This window comes from Octopus bimaculoides, chromosome 5, assembly GCF_046866305.1.
Source record: "Octopus bimaculoides isolate indiv1 chromosome 5, ASM4686630v1, whole genome shotgun sequence".
Lineage (NCBI taxonomy): Eukaryota > Metazoa > Mollusca > Cephalopoda > Octopoda > Octopodidae > Octopus > Octopus bimaculoides.
Genome location: NC_142932.1, coordinates 110,715,162 through 110,726,487, shown reverse-complemented (window position 1 = coordinate 110,726,487; position 11,326 = coordinate 110,715,162). Strand labels below are relative to the sequence as shown.

The following is an 11,326-nucleotide window of genomic DNA, read 5'->3' as shown; positions in this document are numbered from 1 at the left end:
TTATAATTTTAGATAACGCTAGGATCGTCAGCACTTTTCCTACAATAATCAACTGCAATTCGAGCTACTTTGGAAATCACTACGTCTTGATCTACTAGAAACATCAACCAAATCTTCGTCAGTCACACCCTACCATCTTATAAGGACAAGCAGTTCTAAGTACACTAGCTCTTTTTTTTTGTATATATATAAAAGAAATAAAGGGGATAGTTAATATTTGAATGCCTTTGGTGAAAGATCCTCTTGACCAGGACTGATCTGGAGCGAAACAGCAGAAAGAGCGTCAACTATAATTGCTCACGTCAATTATGTTAACATAAAACAATGTTAATCTAGCTTTATGAAGTACCGCTAAACAATCGATGTTAATATCAAAAAGAGACACGTTAGTTCAACATTTAGTTAGCAGAAGAGTTTGCACAGAAGATAAAATACTTAACGGCATCTCTTTCGGTTTTACGTCCTGAGTTCATATTCCGCCGAGGTCGACTTTGCTTTTCATCCGTTCGGGGTAGGTAAAATAAGTCTCAGTTGAGTACTTGAGGGGCGGGGAGGAGCGATTTAATCGTCTACCCATTTTCTTTTAAATCACTGGCCTTGTGCCAAAACTTGAAAATTATTTTTTGTTTTGCTAAAACATTATTTTCTTCTGTTAATTAATTAATTTAAAACCACACTTAACCAATGCAGAAAGAATATTTTATGGTCGTGACGAGTGTAATACTTAAATATTTACTTAATTCAACCAGTTAGTTGAAACCAGTAAATTGGTAAAAGACAACAGTTTTTTCACCTTTATTGCTGCTTCTTAACAACTAAAACTTCCTGCCAGATTAAATTAATTGTTTTTTGTTTCTAAATAGACTATTATCAAGTTTAAAATGAAAATCTCAGAATAGATAGTCTTCATGATATTAAAATTTTTTTCAATTTTTTGAGATCGTATATCTTCCTTGGTAGTCTTAATTACAAGCATATTCTTGACAAGATTAATATTTTTTTCTCTTTCTTTCAGTGGTGTGGATATTATTGGATTATATAGTAGAAGTTACGCCTGCCCCATAAAAATGTGATGCGATATTAATGTTTACAGTCAATTTAGGCGTTCATCTCAAAGAGTGCCGTTAAAGAGAACACCTGGGAAGATAACGAGTTGAGAAGAATTGCAGGTAAGGTATGATTTTTGGGGGGAGAAGAGAAAAATCATTTTCAACATTATCATTACTGACAAAAAGATTTTTAATGATATAAGTTCTCGTTGCTGAGAGGAGTTTGTCTTGGAAGTAGAAGATGGGAAACCAACAATTTATTAGTATACCGCCATACTGCTTGGTTTAACTTGCTAGCCGTAGCTCTAACCAGTAATTTTTGCCTCGTATTTTCGTAACCAAGAATATTGAGTATATATTTCACGTAGTTATATTTATAACGTTTTCTTGGCAAAAAATTTTTGATAAGTATAAAATCTTGTAATTAGTAGTTTAATATATATTTTTCGATACAACAGTTTGGCCCTTCTCTTAATCCGTCCCCTTAACTTAATTAGCTTCTATTACCACGCTCTTCCTTGCTATCTCTATCTCGCCTTTATCCATAAGCGACAAAGGAAAATGAAACCGAATTTAATCAATCATTCCCCTGCGAAATATAAGCATAAAATACTGAGGTGTGTATTACTTTTGTACGATTGCTACCTTTCACAAAATCCCATTTACCCAATAATTATTTTACGTTACTTTTCTCCCCAAAGGAATCTCTATCTGTTCATAACACTCTCTTCTCAGTTTTTGCTTTATGTTCTGCAATTTTCGCCGTTAATTACAAATATGTCTGTCTATCTATCTATGCACTCCAATCTCTCTCTTCTTCCCTCTCTTTTTCCTGCTCTCTTTCTCACTTTGTGTGTGTATATATATATATATATATATATATATATATATATATATATATATGTGCATGTACTTGTATGTGTGTATATATATATATATATATATATATATATATATATATATTATATAGTTCTCTCTCTCTTTATATATATATATTTCTCTTTATATATATATATAATGATTGACCGTTGACTGAACACTATTCAATTTTTTTTCTCCGTGTTTTTCTCCTTGTCTCCCTATTCTTTCTGTTGAAGAGCGTAGCTCGAAACGTCAAAGACTTTCCGTATTCCCGAGCGTCATACTAATACATCCTTTTGTTATTTACACCACCTGTCCTCGTCTGTTGTTGTTTTTTCGTACATTCTTCCATATATATATATATATAGTTATGTACGCACGCATATATATACAGAGATAGATAGAAAGAGAGACAGAGAGAGAGGATTGTACTCCATGTACTCAGCAGATCGGTGTTTGACGCGGTTAACGCCCCCGTTGAACATGCCTAGGGAAAACATGAACTGAATGAAAATCCGAGAGAACTGACATTCTGCGAAGATTAAGAATGGACATATATTTTGTGCAGAATCTCAATATGTGTGGATATAATGTGATATGTACAAATTAAATACATTTCAGAGGTGTATAATTCTGAGACTATGTATTGACATATTGATTCCAAATTTTGGTACAAGACCAGCAATTTAAGGGGAAGGGGCTAAATAAGATTATATCGACTTCAGTGTTCAGCTGGTACTTATTTTATCAACTCCGAAAGGATGAAAGGCAAAGTTGATTTTGGCGGCGTTTGAACTCAGAACCTACCGCTAAGCATTTAGCCCGGCGTGCTAATGATTCTGCCAGCTCGCTGTCTTATATGTATTGAAATATTTATTTCTTTATTGCCCACAAGGGGCTAAACATAGAGGGGACAAACAAGGACAGACAAAGGGATTAAGTCGATTACATCGACCCCAGTGCGTAACTGGTACTTAATTTATCGACCCCGAAATAATGAAAGGCAAAGTCGACCTCGGTAGAATTTGAACTCAGAACGTAACGGCAGACGAAATATCTATTTCGTTATTGGCCACAAGGGGCTAAACATAGAGGGGACAAACAAGGACAGACAAAGGGATTAAGTCGATTACATCGACCCCAGTGCGTAACTGGTACTTAATTTACCGACCCCGAAAGGATGAAAGGCAAAGTCGACCTCGGTGGAATTTGAACTCAGAACGTAACGGCAGACGAAATACCGCTAAGCATTTCGCCCAGCGTGCTAACGTTTCTGCCAGCTCGCCGCCTTCAATGTATTGATATATTGATTTCAAATTTTGGTACAAAATTCTGCCAGTCACTGCTTTTCAATACTAATACGATATCTAATAATAATAATTGACACAAAATTTAAAACCAATATCTAATATCGGTTTTAAATTTTGGCACAGCAATTTTGGGGGAAGGGGTAAGTCGATAACATTGGACTCAGTGCTCAAATGGTACTTATTCAATCGACTCCCAAAGTATGAAAAGTAAAGTCGACCTTGGCGGAATTTGAACTCAGAACGTAAAGACGAATGAGATGCTAATTAGAGATCTACAGTAGCAAATCCAATTAGCGGGAATTGAACTACATTTTGCCCGGCGGACCAACGATTCTGCCAGCACGCTGCCTTCACGATATCTAATATTAACAGGATTAAGGCGGCGAGCTGTCAGAAACGTTAGCACGCCGGGCGAAATGCTAAGTGGTATTTCGTCTGCCACTGCGTTCTGAGTTCAAATTCCGCCGAGGTCGACTTTGCCTTTCATCCTTTCGGGGTCGATAAATTAAGTACCAGATACGCACTGGGGTCGATGTAATCGACTTAATCCCTTTGTCTGTCCTTGTTTGTCCCTTCTATGTTTAGCCCCTTGCGGGCAATAAAGAATTGGATATCTAATATTAACGGGATTAATATCGAATATAATAACAATTATATTTTTTTCTTGAGTCCTAGTACTCATGAGGACCATTACCGGTTTCCACGGCATAAAAGGTGATCGTGATTATAACGTTATCCCTGAAATGACGCCGGCCTGTCGCAGGGTTCAAGACCAGTAACTCTAAGGAGTGGGTACAAATCGGTTACATCAACTCAGTAGTTGACTATTTTTTTTTTATCCTATGAACCCCGGAGAGATGAAACGCAAAGCTGGTTTGAATGTAGACTATAAAGAGCCAGAAGAAATGCCGCTAAGCATTTTGTCCGACGTGTTAAGGGTTCTGCCGGCTTGCCACTTTCATAACAATTAGCAAATTGGTGTTAATTCTACCATATTTATAATAAATTACTTCATTTGCTTGAAGTTTTTAAGTATTATAATAATAGCTATAATTCTTTGAATTTATATTTCTAAATTTGATTAATGACTCAGTTTAATGACTGAATTAATCTTGATTTATAAAACTTTAAGTCACGTATCAAGGTTTTTGTCGGTTGAAAGGAGAAAGCAGTCGCTGTTGTGAGAGAGGTGAACTAGAGAGAAAGAAGTTACATTGATAGAAAGGCTTGATAGATAAAGAGATTGGTTGGAATTTAATAGTTGGGAGTTAGAAGCTTGTGAGATAGGCAACCATAAGCAGAGGATTAAATACAGAGAATGACGGCAAAAAGTGTTAGAGAGGAAGAGAGAGCGTTACTTAGAGAGATGTAGGAAGAAGAAAGATAAAGATCTATAATAAGAGGTAATGTGATAAAAGAACAGAGGTATAGAGAGTGAGCGAATGACGAACGAGAAGAGAGAGAGAGAGAGAAAGAGAGAGAGGAAGTGTGTGTGTGAGAGAGAGAGAGAGGGGGAGCCACTTTCGTGTATGATATCGAAGTGGGAAAAGGAGAGAAAGAGTCAGAATTTTATTGCGATAAAAAGAGAGTATGTACATGTATGTGTACTCTTTTAATTGTTTCAGTAATTTGACTGTGGCCATGCTAGAGCACCGCCTTTAGTCGAGCTAATCGACCCCAGGACTTATTCTTTGTAAGCCTAGTACTTACTCTCTCGGTCTCTTTTGCCGAACCGCTACGTTACGGGGGACGTAAACACACCAGCATCGGTTGTCAAGCGATGTTGGGGGACAAACACAGATACACAAACATATACACACACATGCATAGCGTTCATACACAAATAATTTTTCTCGTCTGACCGTAAAGCCTTTTCTGTTTGTTTTCCTGTCTTGTTTTGTGTCCGCCACTACATTCCTCCATGGCAAGATTTAATTTGTGTATACAAATTTAATTTGCGGTCCATGGGAAGAGCCGTTTTAACGATGCGTCCTGCCCAGCTCTTCGAAACGCCGGTGTTAAAACGGGGGTAGCTGATGAAGTAGAATGTTCTCTATGTGGCTTGTGTGTTTTCTCGTCTACGTTTTGTTTGCAATGTCCTGTACCCAGATATGCACCTATACATACAGGTGGATGTCGGTATGCACATACCTGTACGTATATATGCATATACCCATTTACTATTTGTTTATATATATATATATATATATATATATATACGACGGGCTTCTTTCAGTTTCCGTCTACCAAATGCACTCACAAGGCTTTGGTCGGCCGGAGGCTATAGTAGAAGACACTTGTCCAAGGTGCCACGCAGTGGGACTGAACCCGGAATCATGTGGTTCGTAAGCAAGCTACTTACCACACAACCACTCCTACGCCTGTGTGTATGATTATATATATATATATATATATATATATATATATGCATGCATGTATATATATAAAGAGAGGAAGAGAGAGAAAGAGAGAGACGAAATAAGGAAGTATATAAGAATTATTGAAAGGAGGCAGAAATAAACCCTGTCATTTTTGACAGGTACTACGCAGGTTCTCATATAACTCTGGCTATGTGTTATCTAATGTCTTTATACTGTAATTCCCTTGCCAACCTTAACCTTCTTTCACTAACATGCAGATATATCTTCTAGCATAAGATTTATTCTGTATTACGGTGTAGGTTTCCGAAACTTCGCGATAATATAATCACTTTGTTCTGTTCTTTTCTCACCATTCCATAATGAGATTTACCTTCAGATTTTAGAGTGTGATCTTTCCCAGATTAAAAGAAAGGTAAGAGATAATTTCCCATTAATTTTATCGTGTGTGAACATATTGATATCTACTGTTACAGAAGATAATAAACAGTATAAATAGTTCCTGGTCTGTACACAGTCTGTAGTTCGTACAGTCTCTCACTCATAGACTGCTATTGTTGCTGGTGTTGTTATTGTTGTTGCGGCTGCTTAACCCCAGGTCAGCCATGTTTGAGTTGAATATACATATGATCAATATCGTTCTTGTTGTGCCCGTCCCGTCTTTTTGTATATCAAAACTACGTTCAATGTATCTTGCCCTTGTTTAAAACGGTAGGCTGTATTTGAAGGAACTTAGTTGTTATCTTTAGTGAGGAGAACGACCACATAGAATCTTCCTCAATAGAAGGAAATGCATCATTATTTCTTTTAATATAAGGCGGCGAGCTGGCAGATCGTTGGCACGTGGGGAAAAATGCTTAGAGGCATTTTGTTCGTCTTTGGTCTGAGTTCAAGTTTCACCGAGGTCGACTTTGCCTTTCGGGATCGATAAAATAAGTACCAGTTTAGCACTGAGGTCGATGTAATCGACTTTTGCCCTCCCCTAAGTTACTGGCCTTGTGCCAAAACTTGAAACCAATATCAGGTGACTAATTAAGGCAGTGAGCTGGCAGACTCGTTACCGCGTCGGTCAAAATGTTTAGCTGCATCTTTTCCGACTCCATGTTCTGAGTTCAAAATTGGCGTAGGCTGAGTTTTTCTTTTTATCCTTCCTGGGTCGTTAAAATTCTTTCCACTATTTTTTTATTCTTTTACTTGTTTCAGTCATTTGACTGCGGCCACGCTGGAGCACCGCCTTTAGTCGACCCGAGGACTTATTCTTTGTAAGCTTAATACTTATTCTATCAGCTCTATTACCGAACCGCTAAGTTACGGGGACGTAAACACACCAACACCAGTTGTCAAGCGATGGTGGGGACAAACACACACACACACACACGCACATGTATGATGGGCTTCTTTTAGTTTCCATCTACCAAATCCACTCACAAGGCTTTGGTCGGCTCGAGTCTATAGTAGAAGACACTTGCCCAAGGTGTCACGCAGTGGGACTGAACCATGTGGCTGGGAAGCAAGCTTCTTACTACATAGCCACTATAGACACAATCTCTGAATTGGAAAAGTTATTAGAGCACTGGATAGAATGCTTTGAGTTCAAATCTCAGCGAGGACAACGTTATCTTTTATTCCTCCGAGGTTGGCAAAATAAAATACCAGCATAGTACTGGGTCGCTGTAATCGATAAGCCTCTTGCTTAAGACTGGTGGCCTTTTGCTTGAATTAGGAATCATTATTTCTTTTAACATTGAGTTGACATATTAGTCGAGTTCAAACCCAACCGAGGACAATCTTCCTTGTCATTCTTTATGGCTCGATAAATTGGTACTCGATAAATAAAGTACCAGTCAAGTACCAGGGTCGCTTCTTCCCTCTCCCTCTTTGTCGCTTTTTCTCTCTCTCTCTTATAACTGGGTAAGCGAATTCTGAGAGTGTAAAAAAAAAAAAAAGAAAACATTCGCAGGAAGGCAAGAGAAAGTTACCTTTGTATTGTTCTAGAGAAAAAATCCATAGCGCTTGTTAAAGAAGTTACTACGGGGCTTTCGACTTACCGACGGCGCACTGTCCTTCTCTTTTCTTCTAAGACACTTCTCAATCCAGTACTACTGGAGTTAGAATGACTTCAGTTTTGAAGATGTCTAAACCATCACACTGTTTTTCATATTTAATGTTATTTTCGTTCACATTTAACATAGTTTCTCGAAAATTCATCCTAGTATAATTTGATGAGAGAGTAGGAGGAGAAGGTAGAAAGAGAGAGAGAGAGAGAGAGAAGAGGATGGGCAGGTAACAAATAAAAATTATGTAAATATTTACATTTCAGTTTGTACACATATAAACAGACGTGTGTATCAATACTTTCAAGCATAGCGATAAATATTGTTGATCGTGTGAATGTGTGTATGTATATGTGTGTGTGTGTGTGCGTGCGCGTGTGCGTGCGTGCGTACATGTGTATATGCGTAAATGTGTAGGCATGTGCTTATATTAAGAAAAGTAAATTACATTATTCCTAGTATCAACAGCAATGCCTAAAATATTTTCAAAACACGTCTGCTTCTGTGAAATAAATATACGGTTGTTAATAAGGGCAAGGTTCCAGAAGTTGGCACTTAATACATTTCCGTATTTCTGTCTATCTTTTTGTGTTAGCGTTATTCCTTCTTCCTTCATTTTTTTCTTTCTTTTTTTTTTGCGTTAATGTCCAACATTATTTCCTAGATATAAGTATTTGAAATTGGATCGGTAACACGGAAGTAGATTTTGATGTTTCTTTAAATGGAAACTCCAATAGCCTTGGCTGATAACAGTGTTTTTCATATCATACATACAAGAAATAATGTATACTGCAATATTGTAAAACAATGAAAATACATACGCACACACACACAAAAACAAAACAAATAACATTATTCGACTCCAAGGAAAAGAATAACGTAATTTGTATGGTTTTAATTGGCCCAATTCCATGTTCGCTTTCATTCTAGAAGGCGAAGGATTAAATAACAAGGCCAAATAATTCTATTTGTTTGCCTAAGCTAATTTCATAGAAAGTTCTATACGGGACGCGTTAGATAAATGTTTGGTGCTGTATATTAAACATATGTATACTTAAATTAACACTGTTATACATACATGCATACATACATACATACATACATACATACATACATACACACACAAACACAAGCACACACATATGGATATGTATGCATATATGTTGCATTTATATGTATACAGATATATCTATATATATGTGCGTATATGTATATAGGTACATGTATATATCTCTCTCTCCCGCTTTCTTTCTCTATAATTTATATATACATACATACATACGTTATATATATATATATATATATATAGATATATATAATGTAGGTAGGTAGATAAATAAATGGATACCCTGTTCGTTTGATAAGCAAGATGTATAGCCATATGTGTCTGTTTAATGTTTTGAAATAGTGTTTTTGGTGCAGACATACAAAACGAACGCGATAGAAAATAGCAATAAAAAGCCTATATCTCTTTTTATTTATGCTTTTATTGTCTTTACTTCTATATTTTAAACCGTCTAACAATGTCGTTGTCACACTAGCAGTCTACAAAATAAGTTTTAAAACCCTTTATCTTGAGCTTCCGTATGCATGTATCACATCTTTGTTATATTGAGCCTCCGTATGCGTATATCTCAAACCTTTATCTTCAGACTCCATATGCGTGTATGAAACACTTTTTTTCATGCCGAGGCTCCGAATGTATATATCACACACTTTTTTCTTCTTTATTCTAGATTTCATCTAACAACCGAGATTCGATTGTGAAACATTTTCCTTGTTATTCTGACACTGAAAGGAAAGAGATCATGTTTAAGGAACCTAAACGAAGCTTTCTTCGAACTACAATATATAGGTAAACTAGCAGAGGCACCCGGCGTTGCTCGGGAATGAAATTGTTGCTTATATACTTGAAGAAAAAAAGGCAAAATATGCTGTATAGAAATTTGAGAGGACATTCTGTAGATGGACTCTCAGATGAATGATGGCTGAGCGCCTCTCATGAATGGGGAAAATTGAAGATGTGCCAAAAAGCCTCATTGGTACTTGGAAACTTTTACGAAAATTAAAATGTGGATTAAATGAAAAAAACGATTTACGTGAATATCCTCACAAGAGTAATTGAAATAAATGGCGATTGTGGAACCCCCCACGCGCGCGCGCGCATACACACGTGTGTCTTTGTAAATATGTTTGTATACATTTATGTATGTGTGTGTTTGTAAGAGACAGAGTGTGAGTGAGAGAGAGAGGTTTGTTGTCATGTATACGTACATGCATAAATATACATACATCTTTGGATGTATGCATATGACAGCCCTTGACTCACTCACACTCTGTGTCTTACAAACACGCACGCGCGCGCATACACACGTGTGTCTTTATAAATATGTTTGTATACATTTACGTATGTGTGTGTTTGTAAGAGACAGAGTGTGAGTGAGTCAAGTGGTGTGTGTGTGCGTGTGTATGTGTGTGAGACAGAGTGAGAGAGCGGTGTGTATGTAGTATTTACTCTCTCTCTCTCTCTCATACACACAAACACTCACACACAAAATAGAGAGTGAAGGTTTTTGCCGTTGTTACGTCAATACCGGAAGTTGACATTGAGGAACCTTTTTAAAGAAGTGAATCTTAAATATAAAGCAATATTATTTATTTTTAATTAAAAAATCAAATGAAGAGCCTAAGATTTATCCGAGGTCAAATCATTCACGCATCACAAGTATGGAAGCATTTGGTGAAGTCGATTTCACGTGAAAAGCGATTACACACACATCTCTGTTTTATATATAGTATAGATGAGGACTGAACGGTGTCTGTGTTTTCAGTTTATTAACTGAAGTTTATTAACTTTTGTACCAAAAGGTAATGGATAAGGGGAGAAGCCATTAAAATGTACGCCAGAACTAAAAAGGTAAAAATGTACATCGCAAATCGACTCCGCAGCAAAGTATATTTTGAAGTTGATAAGAAGGGGTCACTTGGTATCTAGAAAAATTTATCTGATAAGAATATTTTATATAAGATTACAATGTAAACATTTAACATATGTCAAAAATATCATAGTAAAATATTTACAACTATACGACCATATGCTGTCTAGATAAGTTGATAATTGAAATTATGGCAGGTGTTTTTTTTTTTTTGCGGTAAAGGCTCGAAAGAAGAAGTAATAAACGATAATGAAAATTCTCAAAATTTGTTTTTTCAGGATGTTGTGCTGTAGGAATCGTATCCTGTAGTATATGCTAACACTTAAATAAAATAGTAAAATAGAGAAATTTGTATATACGGCATGATCAGAATAGTCGGAAGAAAAATATCTAATAAGCGTAGGTATGGCTACGTGGTTAAGAAACTTGCTTTGAAACTACTTGGTTTCGAATTCAGACCCATTGCGCTGCACCTTAGATAAGTCTTCTAGGACAGACATGAATGAATTTAGTTATATATATATATATATGCAACGGGCCTCTATACAGTTTATATGTATTCGTGTGCGCGTGTGTGTGTGTTTGTGTTTGTGCGTGTGTATGTGTGTGTGTGTGTGTGTGTGTGTGTGTGTACGTGTGTGCGTGTGTACCTTTGCGTCTGTGTTTGCTCTCCTGCCGCTTGGCAACCCATGTTGGTTTGTTCATCGTAACTCGATGCTTCGGGAAAACAGACCGAGA

The 11,326-nt window shown here is 36.7% G+C and overlaps 1 long non-coding RNA gene across 2 annotated transcripts; it reads left to right on the top strand.

Moving 5' to 3' along the window:
* The first annotated feature begins 217 nt into the window (after positions 1 to 217).
* On the top strand, positions 218 to 9,746 carry LOC128247845 (uncharacterized). 2 transcript variants are annotated; one of them, XR_008264169.2, is made up of 3 exons: positions 218 to 511; positions 1,016 to 1,169; positions 9,389 to 9,746. It is a non-coding gene; the product is annotated as an uncharacterized LOC128247845 (long non-coding RNA). The 2 variants fall into 2 exon arrangements; XR_016242017.1 differs by lacking the exon at positions 218 to 511 and adding an exon at positions 626 to 770.
* Positions 9,747 to 11,326: the final 1,580 nt, after the last annotated feature.